The sequence below is a fragment of the Bos grunniens genome, chromosome 10 (genome assembly GCF_055505025.1).
Source record: "Bos grunniens cultivar Pamir isolate PY7600 chromosome 10, Bosgru_T2T1.0, whole genome shotgun sequence".
NCBI classification, from domain to species: Eukaryota; Metazoa; Chordata; class Mammalia; order Artiodactyla; family Bovidae; genus Bos; species Bos grunniens.
In genome coordinates this window covers 25,455,863-25,482,395 of record NC_141174.1, presented here as the reverse complement: position 1 = coordinate 25,482,395, position 26,533 = coordinate 25,455,863, and the positions used below count along the sequence as shown (strand labels likewise).

At 43.6% G+C, this 26,533-nt stretch overlaps 1 long non-coding RNA gene across 1 annotated transcript; it reads right to left on the bottom strand.

Annotated features, from left to right (window-relative positions):
* Window positions 1-7,836: 7,836 nt before the first annotated feature.
* On the bottom strand, window positions 7,837-25,236 carry LOC147364165 (uncharacterized). The gene is made up of 3 exons (XR_015134139.1): window positions 25,120-25,236; window positions 24,628-24,717; window positions 7,837-10,606 (listed from the first exon to the last, which is right to left on the bottom strand). It is a non-coding gene; the product is annotated as an uncharacterized LOC147364165 (long non-coding RNA).
* Between the last annotated feature and the right edge of the window lie 1,297 nt (window positions 25,237-26,533).

Sequence of the window (26,533 nt, the reverse complement as noted above, 5' to 3'; positions counted from 1 at the left end):
AGGAGAAGGCAAAAGACAACTGCAGCCTGTGTGTTGAAGCTATTACAGAACAAGCTGTGCTTGTATTTATTCTCCTGAGTCTAATGGTTTCCAGCCTATTCGACAAGATCCACTTTCATGTACTTAAACCCCTTGGTAAACACAACCTCCCTACAACATCCCTAATCATTCAGATTCAGGAAAAGACCTAAACACCAAACACAAGTTGATAGATGTCAATGGCTGGTCCCTGTGGATGCAGGATTTTGTTGCTATGCAGACAACAGGAATGGAAAGCTACGTGGAGAGGGGCAAAGGAAACCCCTCCTGTATACAGGAACCCGGTGCTTTTTGCCTTAAAATGCTACCTAACAGGGCCTTCATTCTGAAGAGCAGGGAGTGTGTCCCAGGGCCAGCTGAGCCCCACTTCAAGGTCAGAGCCTCTGTGGGCGGGAAAGTGGTTGGCTTCTGCTCCTTGCCAGATGGCCAGGTGGCTCTGAGTGACCAGAGGAGAGTGTGTAGGACAGAACTTTGGCACTAGGGGGCTTGCTGACCCCTCATTGGAGTATCCTCTTTGGCTTGAGGACTGAAATGGGGGCACCAACCCTAAAACCTTAGGGGTCCCAAGCTACAGTTGTACAATGTCACATTTGTTCGGGCACCCCCTTAGCTCCCACCCAGTATTTAACCAGTTGAAGAGCCTCACTGGATCCCAAATCAGGCTGCTGAAGCAGGCAAACATTATGCAGAAGTATATGCTGGGGGGAGGACACTTTCATAAATGAGATAACTCCATAGACATGCATAGACATAGGTAAACTCATATCGACTTCTGGAATTTTCTTTAGAGCGGCCATCTCTGTTGGACCCCTCGCCATCCAGACCCCTCTAGTCCTCTGACCTGTGGGGAGCTTTCCCAGTGGGAGGTCTCATCTCTCTGGCTTCTACAGCATCTGCAGCTCTCTGCTCACTGCCTGCCCTCCCCTGACTCACTGTCATCCCTTCCCTTCTCCTTCTCGTTCTCTTCTTCACAGGCTCTGTGTTGACCTTCCTCATGTTCCTCATCTTCTTGGCTGTCTCTCCTTCCTCCTGGGGGGGACTTCTGCCCTGTCTGGATTGGCTGTGGGGTGGCCACGATGAAGTGGCCTTTGACGGGAGTCCTCTGCTTTCTTGGCAGGCGACATTCCTGCCCTTCTATGGAGGGTCACAGCTGTTTCCTTGCCAGAGAGGTATTTACCACACTTATTTTGGCTGATGAAGGCTTTGCCTTTGTCTTTGAGTCAGTCAAGAGCTTTGCTTTTGTCTTGAGAGGCAACATGGTCACTTCTCCCTGATATCAACCTAAAAAGTTAACAATGTCAATCATTTTTGTGATAATAGTAAGAACTTACACAGACTGTGCTAACTGTGTGCTTGGCACTGTTCTGAGATCTTCACATGGAGAACTCACTTAATCCTTAAAATAACCCTATAAAATTGAGGTATGCAATACAACTATCCCCATTTCACAGATGGGAAAAACTGAGGCTCAGAGAGGCTAATCACATGCTCAAGGTCTTTATGAGGACTGAGACATGGTAAGCTCTATAATAAGCACTAGTTGTTTATTTCTGTTTTTAATTCATGTCTTGCCTCTGACTGTTGTGATCTGGGGAAATGTACCTTGCTTTTTAAAGTCTCAGTTTCCTCATCTGTAAAATACAAATCATCTGAATTCTCCCTTCCAATTATAACCTTCGTGCTCTTTGTTCATCTTGTCCCTGCTTTCCTGTAGAATATAAAATGGCCTTCCCTGGTAGCTAAGATGGCAAATAATCTGTCTGCAATTCAGAAGACCCCAGTTGGTTTCCTGGGTTGGGATGATCCCTTGGAAACGGAATGGCAACTCACTCCAGGATTCTTGCCTAGAGAAGTCCATGTACTGACCATGGGGTTGAAAAGTTGGAAACGACTGAAAGAGTAACGCTTTCTGTGGAATGAGTCCTTTTTTCCCAGGGAGTCTATCTCTCTAGCTTTTCCTGGATTTTACAAAGAAATAATTGTTTGACTGCTCTGGGAGTTTCAAGAAAACAACTTGAAATAATGCCCAAGGGGGATTTTGTCATCTCTCCTTTCTCTCAGAAGTCACAGCCACCTCAGTTGTCTCTAAGAGCTTTCATTAAGCTGGCTTTGTGATACTAAATCAATGTTTTCCAACCTGAATTCCCTCTGGGAGCAGTGAGGGGAGAATCATGAGAGGCTGGGGTAGTCCTCAATCACACTTCCCCTCTGGTTAGTTCTTGTTTCCACACTGAATTAAGCAGACCTTGCTGCACCACCTTGAGTTTGGCCAGAACAGAAGTTAGAATCAAGAGCTCCCCCTTGGCCATCAAAAGGCTTCCTTTCTTTGGAACAATCACAGAGAAAGAGGGTGCATTGGTTTTGCTTCTGGTTCTGTTGCCATTTATAGGCGATTGAAGTTTTGAGCTCTCAGTGCCTCAGAGAGATAGGCAAGCCCACAGGCTAGTGATGTGGGCTGAAGACCATGGTGCAGGCAGAGTGCCCTCTGATCCCATCTGGTAAAGTCTAGTAAAACAGCACCACAGGGATTCTGGAGTCTCTGGCCAAGGTGCTGAAGGACAGATTGTTAAGAGGGGAAAACTGTCTTTGAATTGTGCAAAGCACAGGGCAGTGCCCTTGCCAAAGCAACGTGGTGGGAGCATGCTGGGTATTAATAGCAACAGCTAACATTTATGGAGCACTTGCAGTGTGCCAGCTGCTGTGCTAAGCACCATTTAATCCTCATGATGACCCTCTGAAGAAGATCTTATTATCACTGCCAACACTTTGATGAGGACAAAGACACTAAGAGAGGCTGAACTCCTTGCCCCAGTTACACAGCAGGGCTAGGTTCTGATGCCAAAGCTCACATCCTTATTCTCTACTCTACACTGTCCTCCTCCAGAGTCCTTGGTGCTAAGGACCCCCAGTGCAGATAAGGGGATCCAAGAGCAGCAGCTGAGAGGCTGCTTTGGGCCCAACATCGGGCTGGGTTTGTATCCTACGGGACTTTTGAGACCCAGTCTGGGTTTTGGCACTGTGGATTCAGAGGGTTTGTTATCATTTATTTAGAGGGGGTGGGGTTGAGCCTGGGGCAAAGAATTTCTACTGATCTCAAAGAAGAATCAGGACACTGGAATCCAGATGTTCGTATCCAAGGTGACCCACACCTGCCAGTTCAGTTCAGTTGCTCCGTCGTGTCTAACTCTTTGTGACCCCATGGAATGCAGCACGCCAGACTTCCCTATCCATCACCAACTCCCGAAGCTTGCCCAAACTCATGTCCATTGAGTCAGTGATGCCATCCAACCATCTCATCCTCTGTCATCCCCTTCTCCTCCTGCCTTCAATCTTTCCCAACATCAGGGTCTTTTCCAATGAGTCAGTTCTTTGCATCAGGTGGCCAAAGTATTGGAGCTTCAGCTTGAGCATCAGTCCTTTCAATGAATATTCAGGACTGATTTCCTTTAGGATTGACCGGTTTGATCTCCTTGTAGTCCAAGGGACTCCCAAGAGTCTTCTCCAACACCACAGTTCAAAAGCATCAATTATTCTGTGCTCAACTTTATTTATAGTTCAACTCTCACATCCATACATGACTACTGGAAAAACCATAGTTTTGACTAGACAGACCTTTGTTGGCAAAGGTCCCACACCCACCATCTGTTTGGTAATCCCTCTGGGTAGGCAGTCTGCTCAGGAGACCACCCAGCAGATCTGAACATTGCTCAGGAGACATTTCCAGCAGTGAGCAGCTCTTCTCTTTTCAAGTGATATTCCTGCCTGGTGCATTGGTTGTGGTCTTTGGAAGTCAGAGTGCCTTTATTCTTGATCTTTACTGGTGATGGTTCAATACATTCTAACTTCATGTTTTATTTTCCAGTATTCCTCCTTAGGCCCTCCCCCCAACTTCCATTTTCACAACACAGCTTTAAGAAAATCATGGTAACATTTCTGAGGTTTAGATATATTTTATACCATGATATTAAAAATTCTGCCTTCCAAAGAATTGGAAGGAGAAAAGCATTAGGAGGCAGGAAGCTGGAAGCCAGGCTCAGGGCAAGTCAGCCCACCAAATAAGAGGACTAGAGATGGTCCAACCCATGCAGTGGATGAAGCTCAGCATATACTCCTGCCTGGACGGGGATGGAGAGAAAATTAAGACCCCTGGCTGGAGAGTCTGGGAGAAAGGGGGGGCAGGGCTCAGGATAACGATGACCAGGAGGGGAGATAAAACAATTCCCTACAGGGGTGCACTTTCTGGGCCATTTTAAGTGACGAACGTCCTGCAACTGAGGGTTCACCCCTGAGAAGCCCTCAGAAGAAACTTCGCTGATTGACAGCAGCCGCTGTCCAGACTTTGAGGCATGCAGGAAACAAGAACGGGAGCTGAGATAGACATGGTTGATGCAGACTTCTCTGTGGGTCACCTGCATGTCACTTCTAAGCATTCTGCCCTAAGGGAGTCCAGGCAATGTTTTTCAACTCTCCTATTGTTGATAAATAAATTACCTTCTGGGAAAGTGATTACTGACCTAGAGATCTGGACTTCCCGGTCTCATTAGAGATATTTGAACTATTTTCAATATTTCATAAAGTTTTCAGGAAGTTGTATGTTTACACAGATAGTAATGCTTGTGCTAACAAAAATGTTCAGTTCCTTTGCCCTTGGGCTTGTTGTTCAGTCACTCAGTCGTGTCCGACTCTTTGTGACCCCATGGACTGCAGCACTCCCGGTTTCCCCGTCCGTCACCATCTCCTGGAGCTTGCTCAAACTCATGTCCATTGAGTCAGTGATGCCATCCAACCATTTCATCCTCCGTTGTCCCCTTCTCCTCCTAGCCTTTGGGCTAGAATTATATTATTAGCTTGGTGTGGCAACACTGGTTATCCTCATGCTAATAGGAAGAATTGATTGGCAGATATCTATATTATGAATAAATAATGAGCCAGGAAAGTAATTATACCTACTTATTTGTCATTTACACCCTGTACTGTTACACAGAAGATTGGAGGTGGCTGAATTACTGCTTGATTTTTTAAATTATAAAATATCTTTCATAACACTGAGTCTGCATAGGAAAAACCTAATGAAAGTCATGTGAGGGAATGAAGGATTGCGAGTTCTCTCTTGGCCTTATCTCTTATCTCAAAGTTAGGTGGCAGCTGAGGGTCAATAGAGGACACCTTGATGCCCCTTAGTAAGAGGGTCAGCTTCACAGATCCCTCCTACCTGGGATGCAGACAACTTTTTTCTACTTTCTGATAACGTTATCTGTATGCTTTTGTTCACCTGGGTTCTTGAATTGTCCAGTTATTCAAATTCTCAAGGACTGACTTAACTCCCAACCTCTTTCTAAAACTATATCTTGTAGACCAGAATCATCATTTGCTTCTCTTAATGACAAAGGTCCTTTCTTCTTTACCCCATTTAGCAGGTAATTAGGCATTGCCTTAGTGTCTTTGCTATATGCTCCCCTATTATACGTCTCTCCTGGGGCCCCTTTAGGCTCCTCTCAAATCTTTAGTAGCAAAAGATGTGATACAGTGCCATTAGGACTTTATCATTCTGTGTGTGTGTGTGCATGTGCTTAGCCACTCGGTTGTGTCCAACTCTTTGTGATCCCATGGACTGTAGCCGGCCAGGCTCCTCTGACCGTGGGATTGCCCAGGCAAAAATACTGGAACGGCTTGCCATTTCCTATTCCAGGGGATCTTCCTGATGCAGAGATTGAAACCGAGTCTTCTGCATCTCCTGCATTGGCAGGCAGATTTTTTACCACTAGAGCCACCTTATTATTCTATAACCTTTAGCATTTCTAAATGTGTTAGCCATCATCACCACACACGATCCTCATCACATCAGTCAGGTGAGGTAAGTGGGAAGATGTTAACACTCTAGTTCTACAGACAAAGAGACAAAGGCTCAGGGAGTTAAGGTGACCCACAGTCACCCCATGAACGAGTGGAAGATTTGGAACACAAGCCACTGATGTCTGATTTTCATTCCACTGTACCATATGCCTTCTTTCTAGATATTCAATTTCAAGTGCAGTGGCTTTTAGATTATATCACCTTCCTGGGCAGTATTGCAGTAAGTATTTCTCAGAGGATTTGAGCGAGTTCCTAGAATCCCTGTTGAGTGGATATGGGGCTAACCCTGGTAACAGTAAAGGTTGTGCTATAGGCTTCTTTGCTTAGTTGGTTTCTTTATTTTTCCATCTGATACTGGACAAATCAAGCACTAGGAAAGCCCTGTGATGCGACATATCTGTTCTGCCAAGAAGATTGAAAAAAAAAATAACCACTTGGGTAAATGAAGCTACCCAGTAAACAAGGAGAATCAAAGATACTCAAATAGAAGCAGACCCCTTTGTCTCACGCATCCCAGCTGCTTTTCCTAGTTTGTTGGTTTCCGTGTCCTTTGTTTTCTAGTCTTTTCATTACCCCACTGCTCACTTCAGATTCTAATTCTGGGTTCATTAAAGAGGGTCACTTCACCCCCAAAGCCTCACTTCCCCTCTCAGTTGGGACACAGGGCTGACCTGGAAGGAGGGAATTGACATGTGTCCTCTGAAGCCTGGAAATACAAGTTCTGCCACACCCAGATCAGAAGCCCACCTCACCAGCCAACAGAAGGATTTTAGCTTTCCTGTGGTCTGGCTCCCAAGTCTCCGTCCCAGGCCCGCGACAAATGGCACTCTCCTGGGAGGCTGAGGAAGGGGTTGCTTCATTGCGAGGCAGCCAAGTGGAGAGATGGTAGGATGCATCTGCTTCGAAATGCCTTCTCACAGCAAATAACATTTGCACGATTATGCCTGCAAATATCACCATGGCATTTGCTCAGTTAAACACATGCTCTTGCTTGCCTGACCTTCACCTTATTCCAGACCCAAGATGATTCTGGGTCTGGGAGCTCCATGCTGAGGAGGGACTCTCCCCTCAGCTCTGACCTCTGAGGGTGAGATGCTTCCTTCTTGACCTGGCAGAACACATCTCTTAACACATACAGAATCCAGATATTAAACTAATTCTGATCTGGGGGTCCGTGACATGGAGGCAATGACAGTGAGTCCTTACACTTTCTATTTTTTGCCTCTCATTAGCCTACAACACATGAGATGATAGACCTTGTCCATCTAGTTTTCACTGTACTGTACAACTCTTTTGTCTTGATGCTTTCATGTAAGTGTATTGTCTTTCCCAAAGGTGATAAGCTGCTGGTGGAGGGAGACTGTATCTTTTACTGCACTGAGTCATCCATGCATGTTGATGGGCTACGTTTAGGCATAAGTGCAGATACATCTGTATAAGATCATATAGGCATAGGGACTTCCCTGGTGGTCCAGTGGCTAAGACTCCATGCTTCTAATGCAGGGGGCCCAGGTTTGATCCCTGCTCAGGGAACTAGCTGCAGTGGTGTGGATTGCAGCTGCTGCAACCCACATGCTGCAATGAAGAGTTTGCATTGGAAGGACTGATGCTAAAGCTGAAACTCCAATACTTTGGCCACCTCATGAGAAGAGTTGACTCATTGGAAAAGACTCTGATGCTGGGAGGGATTGGGGACAGGAGGAGAAGGGGATGACAGAGGACGAGATGGCTGGATGGCATCACTGACTCGATGGACGTGAGTCTGAGTGAACTCCAGGAGATGGTGATGGACAGGGAGGCCTGGCGTGTTGCGATTCATGGGGTCGCAAAGAGTTGGACATGACTGAGCGACTGAACTGAACTGAACTAAAGATCCTGGATGCTGCAACAGAGCTGGAAGAACCCGTGTGCCACACCTAAGATGTTCAGTTCAGTCCAGTTCAGTCGCTCAGTCGTGTCCGACTCTTTGTGACCCCATGAATCGCAGAGGTGCAGCCAAATAAATAAATTTTGGAAAAAATCATATGGGTGCAAAGAAGCATATGGATGGGTACATATTAGGTTATTAACACAGGTTATGTGAGTGAGGCATAGGTATATGGATGGAAAAAAAGAATGGGAGGATGGTTAACAAAGAAAAAGGACAAAAAAAGACTACACTTTAAGAAAGAAGACATTCCTAATATATCAGTTCAACTTTGCAGGCAAAAGAAAGCAAAGAGGATGAACTAGCCAACCACATTTATGCTTTTATGTAAAAATTTACATATATATGTCAAGAAATTAACAGAGAGAAGAGGTAAGGTGGATAAAGATAGTACTGTGCCCATACAGACATTCAGCAATGGCTGTATGGGTGAATACATTCACAAAAAATATCTGGTGAATGAATGAACACTGGCTAGTCTGTTGGATGTGATAATTTTGTAGATTGGGATTTTCAAGGACCAATTTATTGACTAATATTACCATGACCCAGCAGTGCTTGTGGTGTGTTGTCATAATCAGAACCACTTACGTTCTCTAGTTCGAGGGTGAAATGATCTGCCCGGGACAGTCCCAGTTTACTCTGCGGTCACCCTGTTCACTGACCGTCTGGAGTGATGGATATAAGTGGAAATGACAGGCTCCAGCCTGGGATTCGAAACTAGCATCGGTGGGGGGAGGGGTAGGACTTTGGAATCTGTGTTGCTATGCTCATTACAGCTTCAGAACTGTTGCTCTAGGCATTGTTAGCTGCCAAAGTGATGTACTGCTTTTATAATTAACTATTCTTCAAACAAAACAAAACAAAGAGAGATTTATTATTTGCTACATATAAAAAAAATCATGCCTCGGTGTCTGACCTTCCTTCGCTTTATTGCCAGTATAAGACCGAATTCATGTGAACTTTGTAATGTGTACACAGAACTTGCAATGAAGCTGTCATTCCTTGAACTGAAAACACCTTAGTACCTTTTCTTGTCCTAGCTTTGTGCAGGTGCTGACCTATCTTGGCAAAAGAATCTTAAGTCTTCTGTCATCCCAAAGCAAGTTTCTGAGAACAAAATGCGATATATAAAATATTAAAAATAGATTGGCAGCTAGCCCTCCATGCTCTTACCTCTCAGCTTCACCCAGTTGTAACATTTTGTTATACTTTCTTCGAATATACATTTTTATAAATAAAACACTCTAGAAAACAATTGTGTACCCTTCTGTGACCCATCCTTCCTTTCCCCTTCCCAAAGGTAACCGTGGAACTGAATTTAGTGATTTTATTCTCATAAATATTTGTGTATGACTGTATAATGTATTCATACACAATTTGGTTTGACATTTTAAACTTTATATAAAGGCATCATAGGGTGTGCATTTCTTTGCTAACAGATATGTTTTGCTCAGTGATTTACCGTGTTGGCATATGCAGCTCCAGCTCATTCAACTGTCATATAGCATGGCCTGGTGTGGTGTAACACTGTATCATGGGGAATGGTAATACATAATGGTATTACCAGTACAGTATTAATAGGTTGCTGTTGTATGAATGTAGTACTATTACCTTTTCTTCCCCACGAAAGGACATTTAAGCTGTTTTCCTTTTTTTTTTTTTTTTTTAACAATTACAGCCAATGTTGAAGTGAACTTTTTTGGTGAATTTCCCCTGCTCTGTGGTTTTTCTACATCTAGGACTGGACCTGTGGGTTGCCCTGTGTGTACATCTGCAGCTTTGATAGATCTTGCCAAATTATTCTGCAAAGAGATCACACCAATTCCCATAACCACTTCTTGAATATTCCAGCAAGTTTTCCTTTCTGAGGGCTCAAATTGAAGAACAGAAAAGAGAAATACAAGCCAAAGTAAAAAAACAGCTTTGAGAAAGCATTTAACGATCAGTGGAACTTACCTCAGGCTTATATTTCCATCCAGGGGCGTTTCTCCCATGGACCACCTCCCTTCAAGTATAATCAGTGCATATTGGCTAAGCTCTGGTGACCAGGCATTTGGGATTCAAAGCTATACATGCAAGGAGACTTATTTTCTGAGAGTCTAAAGATTAACTGAGGAGCGAAGACAAACTATAGGCTAAAGTTAATTATTTAAATAACAATTTAACAGGAAGAAAGAAAAGATCTCACTGGATAATGCTGATTCATCATTGAATCAATTGTGCCTCCATTAAGTCTCCAGAGTTCCCAAGACAGGGAAGTCAGAGCTTAGGCGATTCTAATTTGGTTTCCTAGCAACCACCACTAGATGAGAATCAGCTAACTCTGCTTTTTTGTAGCAGACTTTATTTCTTTAGAACAAATGAGTTAAATAAATACCAGCTTAAGGTAAAATTTCACCACCTAAAATTATATTTGAAACATGACTTCTGAACAAAGATCTGAAGTGGTTTCCTTTCCCAGAACCTAACAAAGGTGGATGTGTGGAAATGCAAGTAGCATCAGATTTTAGGGACTTGAGCTTACGTAGGAGTTGGGGTTGGACAGGGATGAGTGAAGAGACAAAAGGCAGACTCAGGGAGAGAGAGTGGGGCAACAGAACCCTACACTTGAAGTACAAAATCGAGCAATTTCCCAGCCACCCCCAGCCCAGAAAGTTTTAGGGTTCTTAACTCAGAGGTGGGCAGATGAGTTATCTGAGCTTCAATCCTGCAGACTTGCTCCACTTCACCGGAGTCTACTTTGTCTCTGGAGATGAGTTCCAGGGGAATTGCATTCTGAGTTTGCTGACATAGAAAAAAAAAAATCGGTAGTTTGTTTCTATTTCTCTTACCACTTCTTTCCACCTCACCAAGCAACGGTCTGATTGAAAGGGGTAAAAGCTTGCAGAGTATTCCCAGGGAGAAGGTGCAAGGAGAAGGCTTGTTTATGTATCTTGACTTTACTAAGCACTTGTTGCCACAGCCCCACTGAACTTGACAGAGGAAACTCTGTCATCACTGAAGGACAGGTCTCCAAAGCAATCTCTGTCAGCTAGGACCAGATCAAAAGGACATTTCTTGAGCCTTTAAATAGAAATGGAGACTCACAGAATTCTAGAGCTGGAAGAGACTCTTCCAGATCAAAAACGTGGAACAGTGTTAACCAAAATTTCAGAAATGAAGACCTGAGTGAAATAAAAAGGTGTTTATTTGGGGTTTGTTAGGACTGTAGCCTTCAAGACACAGATTTAAAAGAAGCACCTGAATTGTGTTCTGCTCAACTACAAAACGGGGGAGGCTTACAAAGATAAAAACTACAAGATTATGGTTAGTTACATGAGTTGTTTATCAAGAATTATAATTGAAGCTGGCAAGAAGTAAGGGTGCTTGTTGTCAGGATTGGTTGGGGTCCAGAATGGTTGCATAGTTACAAGGGGACACATCGCGACCATAAGGTTGCGGCTGGCAGGTGGTGTTCGGCAGACGGCTGGTGTTGTCCTTGGGGCGGGTACAGTTCAAAGAAAGTTCAGGTTATTGGTGGCGCAGCCACATGTCTGAGACCAGATCCTTAATGGCAGCCTGACTCCAATTTTGTGTATCTGAACTGTGATCATTCGTTATAATTTCAATTTGTCATCAACGTAAAGGCATGCCTTGTTCTGCCTTGTTGTTTAGAGTTTTACTTGTACCTGACTTTCGGAGAAAAACATGTCTCTTTACCTTCCCCCTTTGTACAAAAACAAATATCCTCAGGGGCTCTCAGAGACATTTATTTATAAGAAAAGGCATGATTTATTTTTAAAACTTACTCAGTAAAATTGAGAACAAAATATAAATTAAGAGATTCTGAAATATTCTTATTATTCTTAAAATCTAAGGTTTTAAGATAAATTTAGAGTTAATGATGGATCATATTAGTTCAATTTTTCAGCACTCTAATTTTTTTTTACATATATATATTCTTTTCATAGTTTTTTTCCATTCAGTTCAGTTCAGTCACTCAGTTGTGTCCGACTCTTTTCGACCCCATGAATCGCAGCACGCCAGGCCTCCCTGTCTATCACCAACTCCCAGAGTTCACTCAGACTCATGTCCATCGAGTCAGTGATGCCATCCAGCCATCTCATCCTCTGTCATCCCTTCTCCCCCTGCCCCCAATCCCTCCCAGCATCAGAGTCTTTTCCAATGAGTCAACTCTTCACATGAGGTGGCCAAAGTATTGGAGTTTCAGCTTTAGCATCAGTCCTTTCAATGAACACCCAGGACTGATCTCTTTTAGAATGGACTGGTTGGATCTCCTTGCAGTCCAGGGGAGCTTTTCCATTATGGTTTATCAAAGGATATTGGATATAGTTCCCTGTGCTATCCAGTAGGACCTTGTTGTTTATCCATCCTATATATACAAACTGGCATCTGTTACTCCCAAATTCCAAATCCATCCCTCCCCCATAACCCCTCCACCTTGGCAACCACAAATCTGTTCTTTATGGCTGTGAGTCTATCTTTGTTTCGTAGATATGTTCATTTGTTGTATTTTAAATTCCACATATAAGTGATATCGTATGGTATTTGTCTATCTCTGACTTACTTTGCTTAGTATGATAATCTCTAGTGTACCCTTGTTACTGCAAATGACATTGGTCTGTTCTTTTTTATGGCTAAGTAATATTCCATTGCACATATATACACTACATCTTCTTTATTCATTCATCAGTGGACATTTAGGTTGTTTCTATTCTTGACTGTTGTAAACAATTCAGTGCTGTAATTTCTGTTACATATTAAATGTGATTATAAGCCTTTAGAAATCAGTGCTATCCCAACTTGAGAACTTTATTGACAAATGCTTTTTCTAGACAGTGGACTAAGTTATACACTTTAGGTATTCCTTGACATCATCTTTTTATATACCAATTTTTATTAAGAGTAATTAAGTTTTGAATGAAAACATGATGCATGCCTGCTAAATTGCTTCAGTTGAGTCTGACTCTGTGACCCTATGGACTGTAGCCTGCTAGGCTCCTCTTTCCACAGGATTCTCTAGGCAAGAATACTGGAGTGGGTTGCCATGCCCTCCTCCAGTTGATCTCCCCAACCCAGTGATTGAACCTGCATCTCTTCCATCTCCTGCCTTAGCAGGGAGGTTCTTTACTACTAGTGCCATCTGGGAAGCCTGTAATCATGATACTAGAAAAAATTACTATAAAAAATGTAAGATTCCAGCCCTACCAACTCTGGTGGATTTTCTGATTTCTGTCCCCTGAATCCAGCCTGTACTGGAAGATAAAGTGGTATGTTGGGGTTGGCTCTCTTCCCAACTTCATGTTCAGTGATAATGCTAGTACTTTGGAACAAGCTGTGGTAGGAGTATTCACGTCACTACACGTGGCAAGTACTGTAAATCAGGGCTTTTATTGTAGAGCCAGTTGTTAGAAATTTACCAGCACATCCCTGGGCAGATGTCATCATTGTTATCACCGGGAACCATGAATCCTAAGCCAACTTTCCTTCTACTGTTATTTACCACCCAGCTTATGTTTGCCCAGGGCATATACTTAATTCTCCAGTTTATCCAAGCAAAACACAAACAGAAAGGTAGTTTAGAACCACTTTTTCAAAAAAAAAAAAAATTAAAATCTGACCCCACCAAGTCTCATAGAAACCACTCCACAATTGTTAATTATAATCTTGAATATTTTGATTTGAGGGATTACCCATATTCTTAGAAACCCCCATTCTCATATATAATGGAGACATCTCTAGAAAGCCAAGTCAATCTTCTCGAATATTTCTTGTTTATCTTTTCCAATGAGCTTCCCAGGTGGCTCAGTGGTAAAGAATCTGCCTGCCAATGCAGGAGACACAGCTTTGATTCCTGGGTGGGGAAGATCCCCTGGAGCAGGAAATGGCAACCCTCTCCAGCATTCTTGCCTGAGAAATCCCATGGATAGAGGAGCCTGGAAGGCTATGGTTAATAGGGTTGCAAAGAGTCGGACACGACTGAGTGACTAACACGCACTACTTCACACTGTTAGCTTAGCTTTAGTGCTGAGCATTCTTCCCCCTGCTGGTTAAATCCCTTGTTTTATCCTATTGGTTGCACTAAGATTATCACTAAATATTCATCACGTGTGGGCAGTGTGCTAGGTACTGGTCTGCTGGGAAGATAGAAAGTGTTTTGTTGTTGTTATTTTTCAGTAAAGCTCAGAGCCAATCCAGTATGATTAGGAATTGAATGAGAAGTTAGAAGGAGCCCAGGAGACAGGATCCTTGGTTCCTTCCCTGTCCCTTTTCAAGGCCAGAATTAGCTGGTACCAAGAGGCCTGTACAATGCCCAGTGTTCTTGGTACATTTTTGATGATGCTGATACAGTTTTAAAAAAACAGCAGTGAAAAATATACTGTCACATGGGCTTTGAGAATAAGTCTTTTTAGGCAGAATAGATATCTATCTATCCATCCATCCCATGATAAACATTGCAAAAACCTAGGATCTAGTCTGTGTAGGCTCTGTGGGAACAATTTGCCTATGAGTGGCAGTGATTGGGGGATAGGAGTTACAGAATAGGGTGCAGAATCTACTTATCAGCTTGCTCCCTTTTGGGTGCTGGTTGTTGTGGTTGATACCAAAGAACAAGAGGTCTTTCCCTGTGAGGAGTTTATTACAGCAGAGGAGCTCAGCATCTAAGCTGCTGGCCACCATGTCATCCACAGTGACAGGGATGGAGACATAGATTTCACACCTCCTGCATATTCTATTCCCTCTAGTCTCTAAATAAGGTGCTTTAAAAGAGAAAATATTCAAAAGGTGTTGAAAGAACCACTGATAACAACTTAAAAGCCCTTCTAGGGCAACCTCCTTTCCCAGTTTCATCCTGAGTCAGGCTTCCCTGTTTCTCAGAAGGCAAAATGGGCCATGGCTGAACCACAGCCTCCTGCATGGCTCCAAGAATGTGCTTGCCCTTCATATCTGCTGACCTACTGCATCTTGGGGGCTCAGGGCTGCCCCAACCTCTCCATCATTCTCCTTATGTGTCAGAAACTCTGTGCTATGCTTACCAGCTCAGAGAAAAATCCAAGCAGGAAATAATAATTTGGTGGAAGATCACGTTTCGTAAGTTGAGTCTCGTGCTGTGTTGGTCCCATTGATGCAATTAGTTACCCAACAGCAGAAAGCTTGTTCTAATGGTGGCAGGTACCTTGGCACATTACCCAAGCAACAGATGGCTACTGGTTCCATAAATTAGATTTCCAGATGATTGCATAATAGTGTGTCACCCAGCCACTCCTCCCTGGCCCTTCCTGCCTCTCTGGTGAATAGGGGTGGGTCTGTGTAAATGCACTGACTCCTGCCCATTAACCATTCCTCTGGGTGGGAATGCAGTTGAGACAGGGTCTGAGGGAGGGCACGGAAATTTGATCTTTAAAGATATTTAAATAATCTGCAATGTGATCAAACCAGTCAATTCTAAAGGAAATCAACCCTGAATATTCATTGGAAGAACTGATGCTGAATCTAAAGCTCCAATACTCTGGCCACCTGATGTAAAGAGCTGACTCATTGGAAAAGACCCTCATGCTGGGAAAGATTGAAGGCAAAAGGAGAAGTGGGTGACAGAGGATGAGAAGGTTGGATTTAGGCATAGATTTAGGCAGAATAGGTATCTATCCACCCATCCATCCCATGATAATTAAACACAGCCTAGTCTGTGTAGGCTCTGCAGGAATAATTTGCCTGTGAGTGGACAGGAATTGGCAGATAGGAGGTGCACAAGAGGGTGCAGAATCTAACTCAATGGACATGAATTTGAGCAAACTCCAGAAGATAGTGAAAGACAGGAAAGCCTGGTGTGCTGCAGTCCATGGGGGTCACAGAGTCAGACATGACTTAGTGACTGAAGAACAATCTGCAATGTGTACATCTTCTAGCCCTTTCCTTCTATCCTTATTCCACCTCTCCCAGATCTTCTATGTACTTACTGACCTGAAGATTCCAGATCTTGCTTCAGACTGCTTTATCAGCAGGTTGGGAAGGAGTCCCCTGCTCCAGGTCTACCCTTCTGATTCATATGGATGTGATGCAACTAAGGATCTTTCCCTATCACTAAAGAGGTAAATAGGAGGGGATCTTCCTTAGAAGAACTGTTCATCAGTCCCTTCCTGCCTCCACAATCTCTCCTTAAAGGAACTACATAACCCTCCTACCCTCCAGACAAGTCCTTCTACTGTGTATCTCCCCTTCTACCTTGATGGCAGTTGACTAGGAAGGTTGGTCAACCCAATGTTCATAGCCACACTATTCACAATAGCCAAAGACAGGGAAACAACCTAAATATCCATCGACAGATAAGTGGATAAGGAAGATGTGGTACATATACAATGGAATACTACCCAGCCATAAAAAAGAGTGAGATAACACCATTTGCAGGAACATAGATGGACCTAGAGATCGTCATACTAAGCAAAGTGAGTCAGTGAAAGACAAGTATCCTATAGTATCACTTACATGTGGACTCTTAAGAAAGATACAAAGGAACTTATTTACAAAACATAAATAGACTCACAGGCATAGAAAGAAAACTTATAGTTACCAAAGGGGAAAGGGGAGGGAGGGATAAATTAGAAATTTGGGATTAACAGATATACACTACTATGTGTAAAACAGATAAACAACAAGGACCTACTATATAGCACAGGGAGCTATATCAATATCTTGTAATAACCTATAATGGAAAATAACCTGAAATTATTATTAGATATATATATCTAACTGAATCACTTTGCTGTACACCTGAAACATAGTAAATCAACTATATTTCAATAAAAAATGAAGGTTGGTCAGAAGACATCAGATGCCCTCTCAGAAATGAAGAGGGAGGAGAATGATGTCAATAAACAGGCAATGGGGAAAAGGTCTAGGTGCTCCTCAGATGCCCTCAGCATGGTCCTGGCTCCAGGATCTAATTGGTCACCTTCCTATTGGATCCTACTTAATCTGAATCTTTTGAGTAAAAGCCCCTTTGTTTAAATTTGCATGAATGCTTTCTATGCAGCTAAATGATTCCTCTCTGGTCCATTCTCTTACATCATTTTCTTCCCCAAAGGAAAATCACAGAAACCATGTCACTGCCTTGACTATGACTATCCCCCAAATCCTGAAAGTTCAGATGTCCATCCATCTACCAGGCAAAACCTTTTTGAGCCAGAACTACAGTCAAGTTCCACAGGGATAAAGTGGGAATTTATCTGAAGGCCTTTCCCCTGTGCTCTACCCACTAGGACATCTCACATTGTCAGTGTCTTGAAATCTTGAGGCTAAAGTTTTTTCCATTATCTGGGTTTTCCCACTCAGTGGTGTTTGGATCATTATAATAAATGGATTGAATACTAATTGTACCCCTTGTTTTTCCTGCTTTTACAGGAAGGTGGTTTAAAGAGCTGTGATGCCTTTCATGGCAGAGGTGGGTTAGGACCTGCACAGTCCTCCATCAAGGATGCAGCTGGGCTCAGACTTGGAGCCCTGGAGCCAGGCTTTGGTGGAGGAGAGCGCCCAGGGGTAGGCCTAGGGAGTGCCCAGCCAGCTGGAGAAGAGGTATGTCCTTTTGGTTTTATTTAGTTTGATTTCTTTTGCTTATTTATTTTCTCATATTTTTAACACACCTGTCTACCAGGGTGTGTGCCAGGAGCCCACTGGACTCAGTCTCTGTAAAGGGGATGATTGGCCCTGTGGGTCCAATGAAAGGGATCTTCCAAATTTCCTGCATAAATGACAGGGGGAGGAAAAGCAGAAGCATCACACACATCCTTACTCCAGGCTCTAGACTTGGGATCTTTGAGGCCAAGCCCTGGTCAAATCAGCCAACGGCAACTGTCTGTTTCGTGTGTAGATAGTCCTGATCTAGACTACTGGGGAGCTGCCAGCCAGCCTGAAGAGGGACTCGGGGTAAAGCAATGTCTCTGTTGTCATACTGCACTTGGCTGAAGGCACACTAAGTATAGTGACCATGGGTGATGACCCTGTCTCCCTCTTTAGCACGTTCCTTCTGTGTCTGAGGTCTTGTTTATATGTTTGGTGACCAGCTAACTCTAAATTGATGTCATCGTCAGGGACACGCCGGGCCAAGTAAATCGTCCCCTTTGGCCAGGAATGTGTGTTTGTGGTATGCGTAAAGCAAGACAGTGAGGTCTCGCCATCTGGAAGAGGCCAAGCAAACTGCAAAATGATCATTTCCAGATGTGTCCAAGTTTGGTATAGAGCCAGCTACCTCATGCAATCAGGCTGGCGCCCTGTGACATAAGGCTAGCTGAGCCTTCAGTGGGAAGTGGCTCTTATTCCCCTGGCCTACATTCATTTATCTTCTTTAACTTCTTTAAGCTGACCCGTTGTTTTCTTCCTTGAAATCCCTGGGAGTTTGTAACCAGATGATTAGGAAATTTAAATAAGCAGACACTCAGAAAGTGAGGGGAAAATATTAATATCAAGATTCAGACTTCAGGCGATGACCAGGTTGCAGAAAAGTGGCCTTCCCTGTGCTCCATGGGACCATCTCTGATTGGGGGCAAGTGGCTTACCCTGTTCTGTTTCTCAGGTAAGCAACTGCACTTGACCTTCTCTTGCATAGGAAAAACTTTGGCCTCAAACCCATGACTGGAATGCTAGCAATTTAGAAAAGGTTTTTTCTTCAATTTACTACCTGAATGAGTAACAAAACCCAAACAAACAAAAAACAGTCAAGGCACAAATACATCAAAGGATGAATAAATTACAAGGACTGCAATAAGTGCAGGGAGAGATGATTTTACAGGAAAGGGTCCAAACCTCAGCCCCTCTTAACGGCTCTTTTCATGCAGTGCCATGCAATTCGGGACTGACTCCATGTCAATCTTCCAAGGCTACATTAGGCCATTTGGTCAGGCAATGTCTATTGGATTTTTGCTTTATGAAAGGCATAGGATTAAGAGCTAAGTGGGGAGAGAAAGAAATCTGAAGACCTGGTTCTTGCATTTGCAGAGTTTGCGATCTCATTGGGAGATATCCTGCAGGTCAAGCAGGTGAAAAGTAGTTATCTGAAATCATAAACTATTATACCAAATACCAGCAGCATAAGGAACACAGAAGGGAGAGACTGAGACAGTGAAAATTCATCCACCTTGTCTGGGACATTTCATAAACACATTCAGTGTTATGATACATCCAATCAAGTTCAGGATCTAATCATATGGATGTAAGTATCTCATGAGGGTCTCTGATCTGCTTAGCTTCTCCAATGCCAATGGTGGTTCAGTTCCATCGATATCACGTGGGGACTTTCACCAATAAGACTGTTAAGCAAAAGCTCAGAATGAGTCACCATCTTTTTTCTACTGTGATTGGATGGTATTATTACACATGAATACATTGTTGCTACCATTTTGCCAAGAAGGTGTGTGAGGTTAGTGCTTTTGTTGGGTATAAGGACAATCATATTTCTGGATATACGTATGCTGGAGAGAGTATATGAGTGTATGGTTAAAGGGCATCTAGTATTTAAAGCTTATATGAATTCTTAGAATATGACAGGATTAATGACCCCAATAGAGGGTGACATTAGTCCACATGTGACTATTCATTTTTCCTTTGTTCTTGGTTGGCCATTCAAGGTACCAGGAACCACATGGGCCTTGGCCTGTCTATTCTGGCTTTGGAAGCCAAGCAGCCAGGCTCCAGAGAGGTTCTATTTATTTAACCAAAGTGAATAACATGCTTTGCCTCTTATTTTTTTTAAAACACTCTTTCATTAAAACAGTGATTCACATGCATTTTCTAAAACTGCACTGCTTACTTTTAAAGATGGCTGAATTTTGGAACAATGATTAAGGAAACAGTGAAAACCTATGGGACACGAGATGGGCCTGTGTAGAAAATCTTGGCACATTGTTAGGGGGTACTCCATGAAACTTGAAAGGCAGAGAGAATTCAAATAAAAGGATGCATATATCCCACGTTTGGCATATGGAGTTTGTTATCCAGAGGAGATATTAATAGAATAGGTGGAAGATAAAAAGAACTCAAAATGGTATATTGGTTCTTGGGTTGAAGATTGATTGAAGCATATTTAGGAAGATGACCATTGGACACATCAGATCAGATCAGATCAGTCACTCAGTCATGTCCGACTCTTTGCGACCCCATGAATCGCAGCACGCCAGGCCTCCCTGTCCATCACCAACTCCTGGAATTCACTGAGACTCACGTTCATCGAGCCAGCGATGCCATCCAGCCATCTCATCCTCTGCCATCCCCTTCTCCTCCTGCCCCCAATCCCTCCCAGCATCAGAGTCTTTTCCAATGAGTCAACTCTTCACATGAGGTGGCCAAAGTACTGGAGTTTCAGCTTTAGCATCATTCCCACCAAAGAAATCCCAGGGCTGATCTCCTTCAGAATGGACTGGTTGGATCACCTTGCAGTCCAAGGGACTCTCAAGAGTCTTCTCCAACACCACAGTTCAAAAGCATCAATTCTTCGATGCTCAGCCTTCTGCACAGTCCAACTCTCACATCCATACATGACCACAGGAAAAACCATAGCCTTGACTAGACGAACCTTTGTTGGCAAAGTGATGTCTCTGCTTTTGAACATGCTATCCAGGTTGCTCATAACTTTTCTTCCAAGGAGTAAGCATCTTTTAATTTCATGGCTGCAGTCACCATCTGTAGCGATTTTGGAGCCCAGAAAAATAAAGTCTGACACTGTTTCCACTGTTTCCCCATCTATTTCCCATGAAGTGATGGGACCGGATGCCATCATCTTCGTTTTCTGAATGTTGAGCTTTAAGCCAACTTTTTCACTCTCCACTTTCACTTTCATCAAGAGGCTTTTGAGTTCCTCTTCACTTTCTGCCATGAGGGTGGTGTCATCTGCATATCTGAGGTTATTGATATTTTTCCCGGCAATCTTGATTCCAGTTTGTGTTTCATCCCGTCCAGCGTTTCTCATGATGTACTCTGCATATAAGTTAAATAAACAGGGTGACAATATACAGCCTCGACGAACTCCTTTTCCTATTTGGAACCAGTCTGTTGTTCCATGTCCAGTTCTAACTGTTGCTTCCTGACCTGCATACAAATTTCTCAAGAGGCAGATCAGGTGGTCTGGTATTCCCATCTCTTTCAGAATTTTCCACAGTTGATTGTGATCCACACAGTCAAAGGCTTTGGCATAGTCAATAAAGCAGAAATAGATGTTTTTCTGGAACTCTCTTGCTTTTTCTATGATCCAGCGGATGTTGGTAATTTGATCTCTGGTTCCTCTGCCTTTTCTAAAACCAGCTTGAACATCAGAAAGTTCACAGTTCACATATTGCTGAAGCCTGGCTTGGAGAATTTTGAGCATTACTTTACTAGCGTGTGAGATGAGTGCAATTGTGCGGTAGTTTGAGCATTCTTTGGCATTGCCTTTCTTTGGGATTGGAATGAAAACTGACCTTTTCCAGTCCTGTGGCCACTGCTGAGTTTTCCAAATTTGCTGGCATATTGAGTGCAGCACTTTCACAGCATCATCTTTCAGGATTTGGAATAGTTCAACTGGAATTCCATCACCTCCACTAGCTTTGTTCGTAGTGATGCTTTCTAAGGCCCACTTGACTTCACATTCCAGGATGTCTGGCTCTAGGTCAGTGATCACACCATCATGATTATCTGGGTCGTGAAGATCTTTGTACAGTTCTGTGTATTCTTGCCATCTCTTCTTAATATCTTCTGCTTCTGTTAGGTCCATACCATTTCTGTCCTTTATCGAGCCCATCTTTGTATGAAATGTTCCTTTGGTATCTCTGATTTTCTTGAAGAGATCTTTCGTCTTTCCCATTCTGTTGTTTTCCTATATTTCTTTGCATTGATCGCTGAAGAAGGCTTTCTTATCTCTTCTTGCTATTCTTTGGAACTCTGCATTCAGATGTTTATATCTTTCCTTTTCTCCTTTGCTTTTCGCTTCTCTTCTTTTCACAGCTATTTGTAAGGCCTCCCCAGACAGCCATTTTGCTTTCTTGCATTTCTTTTCTATGGGAATGGTCTTGATCCCTGTCTCCTGTACAATGTCACGAACCTCATTCCATAGTTCATCAGGCACTCTATCTATCAGATCTAGGCCCTTAAATCTATTTCTCACTTCCACTGTATAATCATAAGGGATTTGATTTAGGTCATACCTGAATGGTCTAGTGGTTTTCCCTACTTTCTTCAGTTGGACACATAGGACTGTAATATTTCTAAATGAGAAAAGAGCAGAGATTTCTGTACATTTGTTACCAAGCCCAAACTTGTACTGCTCACCACAGGACAGGCCAAAACATCAAGAGACACTTTGCTGGGTCAGGGAATAATGACTTTATAAGGATGGTCTGCAGACAGAGAAGATGGTAGCTGATGCTGCTGTGTCACTTCAGTCGTGTCCGACTCTGTGCGATCCCATAGACAGCAGCCAACCAGGCTTCCCGTCCCTGGGATTCTCCAGGCAAGAACACTGGAATGGGTTGCCATTTCCTTCTCCAATGCATGAAAGTGAAAAGTGAAAAGTGAAAGTGAAGTCGCTCAGTCTTGTCCGACTCTAGTGACCCCATGAACTGCAGCCTACCAGGCTCCTGGGTCCATGGGATTTTCTAGGCAAAAGTACTGGAGTGGGGTGCCATTGCCTTCTCCGAGAAGATGGTAGACCTATGTCCTAAAGAATCATCTTACCTGAGTTAGATTTTAGGCTTCTTTTATACTAAAAGGGGAGGTAAGTCAAGTCAAACTTATCCTGGCTTTGGTCAGCCTCCAGAGGGGATATGTTAATTTCTTTCCTCCTACAATCATTCACATGTGGGCCTGGTCAGGATGTTTCCTGTGAGCTAAACAATGGTATTTTAGCTTAATGTTCACCACCTGGTTCCTAGAGAAGGGCCATTTTGTATAATTTGAGCTTATAGGAAGCATCCTTTTACTGATTAACTTGTAATCGAATACAAAGATTCTTCCCTATTATATGTTCCCTCCCCCAGAAAAAAATATTTCTTGGAATCATGTTGGGCAAAGAATGATGGACTGAACTGATTCCACATAGAAGGCCTTTCGTATAAGTTGACAGTAGCTCTCCTCATCCATATGCTGTGTAATATAACTGAGAGAGTCAGTTCCTAGGCAGGTTGATAGGGAGTTTAGGGGTCCCCAAGGAGAGAGGGGTCTGGAATTCTCAAGGAGGAAGAAAGGACAAACTTTTTTTCTTTCTCCACATTCCTTAGGACTATATAACAATTATGTATTCTGCCTAAGGACAGTCTTTGGATTCAACCTTCTGTCATCCTAAAATGTTAATTATGGGAGTAGACCTGGTCTTTACAAGGATGTATCTTGCCTGAGGACAGTGTTACCTTAAAATGTAAATTATGGGAGTAGGTCTGATGAGGTCTTTACAACCTCCAGACATTCTTTGGATTATATAACCTCATTGTTAACACTAGCAAGCGGGTACTCTTTCTGCCCCCTTCTGATGCCTATGTCGGAAGCTTTCTCTATCTCCTTTATACTTTAATAAAACTTTATTACACAAAAGCTCTGAGCGATCAAGCCTCGTCTCTGGCCCCGGATTGAATTCTTCTCCTCCGGGGGCCAAGAATCCCGGTGTATTCGCGTGATTCAACAACAGCCTTTCATAACAATGATAAGAAGCTCAGCATCAGTGGAGAGGCTGTCACTCAGCTCAACGCCAGCTCTGAGGACTGGCTTTACATTTCATTAAGAGAAACCTGGAGACTAAAGGGAGGGAGAAGATAGGTCTATTGTATCCTCTGCTAAACAGATCACTTCTGGAATGCAACTTGGGGTGACAATGATTTCCAAGTCTGAGAAATAATACCTAAACATTTCTACATATTTTGTCTATGTGCTAGAGTCCTTTGGACAGCAAGGAGATCAAACCAGTCAATCCCAAAGGAAATCAACCCTGAATATTCACTGGAAGGGCTGAAGCTGAAGCTCCAATACTTAGGCCACTTTACGCGAAGAGTAGACTTACTGAAAAAGATCTTGATGCTGTGAAAGATTGAGGACAAGAGGAAAAGGGGGCGACAGAGGATGAGAGGGTTGGATGTCATCACTGACTTAATGGATATGAGTTTGAGCAAACTCCAGGAGATAGTGATGAACAGGGAAGCCTGGTGTGTTGCAGTTCGTGGGATCACAAAGATTCAGACAGGATTTAGTGACTGAAGAACAACAATGTGCTAGAGTTCTCCAAGTGGCTCCATTTATTATCTCACTATTCCTCAAAGTATTGTGTCTATGATTTAATATTATCCCCATACTGCAGATGGGAAAACTGAGGCCCAGAGAGGGTAAGAGGCTAGCCAGGAAGTGGGGTTCCAGAACTTAGATACGAGCTCTTTGGCTCCATGATTGGTATTTTCTCTGCCATTCCATGAACTGAATTGCAAGAAGACCAGAGGCAGGGACCAGAAATGAGGGTTCTGGAAGCCACAGTCCATAAGGTGCTTTTGAAGAAACCAGAGATGCCTCAAAAAGAGATGCCTTAAGGGGGCCTGTGATAGCTGTTGCCAAATATTTGAAACTTGTCATAGGAGGAGGGAAGAGAGATTTTAAAGGCTCCAGAGGGCAGTAGCAGGATCAATTGTTTGAAATTATACACGAAGCCAGAGGGTGGTGGCAAAACTGTGTCTGAAAGAGTGACAAGGGCAGAATTATGTCCAGATAGGTCAACAAAGCAGTGACCCCAAAACAGCGGAGCCAGCCCAGCTGCCTAAATAGGTGGAAGGGAGGGGCATGGCCACAAATGTCAGCAGCTGGGTTTTTACCTGCTTTTGTGGTCAGGCTGGATCATTCTAAACGCTGTTCCTCTGGGTTTTGATTCCTCTCCCAGCAAGTTCCTTGATGGGGATCTTATCCTAAAGGAGAGCCCTGGCTACTCAGCTTGGAAAGGTCATGGTTCAGAGCTGGCTGCAGCTTTCTCCCACTCCCCCACCCCAACCCCCGAGGCTGGATGGGGCAAAGCCCTTCCCAGCACCAGCTGTTCTCCGCAGGCTCACAAGTGCTCCCACCTGTCAGCTACTTGGGTGTTTTCCTGTTCTAGGTCTGTAGGTGCCTGGTGGCCCCCTTCTGCTTCCCCACAGGTGCTGAGACCACTTGGGGCTACAACTATTGGGGTTTATCCCAATTTGTTTGCATTTGGGGTTTATGAGTATACTTATTCAGCTGGTTTTGTCATAAATGTCCCCTGTGGCCAGGTTAGTTGGGTTTTCCTACTTAGCAGATCTGTTTTTCTGTGGGGATTCAAGAAGGTCCCAAACCTGTGTTTCCACGTCACCGCCACCTTGCCAGAATTCTCTGACCCGCTGCTGTAACTTCAGGTTCCTCTTTCTCTCTGGTTAGGTCTCGGCTGACTCAATCATCTCCAACTGTCTCCTAGAATCAAATTATCATTAGCATATAATAAAACACAGCAGTTCTATGAAAGGGTTTGGAGTTATATAATAAGCTTTGCCACAACACAACTTAAACTCGGGAAGATTTTAAAAACAGAGAGGATTTTTTCCCCCCACACTGAGTTGTGGTCCTGGGCTGGGTAAGAGATGCTATATATACACATTTTGCATTTTCTGCTCCAGAAGAGAACGATTCTCACAGTTGGATGTCCGACTCAGGAATCTGTCGTTTTTGCTTGACTAAAGTCACATCATTGATTGATGCCAGATTTTGCTCAATTAAATGTTTGTTTTTCTTTGGGCATCAGCAAAGGCAATATTGATGATGGGTTATTAGCATGCACCCCTTGGATTTCGGATACTCTGGGGGCGTTTGCAGGCTGCTGTTTTCAGCAGTGCAGGGCTCTGAGCCACCTTTCTATTCTGGGCCCAAGGACACCTGCGTGTGTGTGACTGGGGAGGGGACCACTCTGTCAGGCCCTTTCTAGAGAGATGAAAAGAGAGAAAGGATCTTCACCCAGTCTTTGTCTCACTCCAGTCCCACACCCCCAAGCTAAGAAAAACAGTGATATTTTGTGATCACATTTAGGTTGTGCTTGTCTATTTGTTTGTTTGTTTATTCATTCCATGAGTATTTTGGAGGACTGGCTTGTGGGGCAAATGAGAAAAGTACAGAAAGACGAGCCCTAGCCTCCTGTGAGAGCTGTCTCTGCTTCATCTCAGGAGCTCCCGAGCAGATATGGAGGTTGTGAGCCGGCAGCTGCAGCCACAGCCTCACACGGGCCCTTCCTCTGAGGTTTTCCGGGGGAGATAAGGCTGCAGCCAAAGGACTTTCGGTTCTCACACACCGTCTTCCATTCGGGGATGGCCCCCAACCCCTCAACGCGCTTTGGCCTTGAGCTGTGCTTCCACTGTTCAAGACTTCATGGGTTGACATAAATAGAAAAACAGCTAGTGGGAACTGCCGTATAGTTCAGGGAGCTCACCTCCCTGCTCTGTGATGACCTAGAGGAGCGGGATGGGGGAGGGGTGGGAGGGCCAAGAGGGCGGGGATATATGTATACATATAGCTGGTTCACGTCACTGTACCGCAAAAATTAGCACAACATCGTGAAGCAATTATACTCCAAAGGTTTTTTTTTTTTTTTTTTTAACGAAATTAAAAAAAAAAAGGAAAAACAATAAAAAGGAAATTTAAAAAAAATGAAGAGTGGCTGCGCTTCCCCGCAGGGCTGTGGCCTCCAGGAGGCGCCCTCTGGCAGGATGGAATGACGCCCAG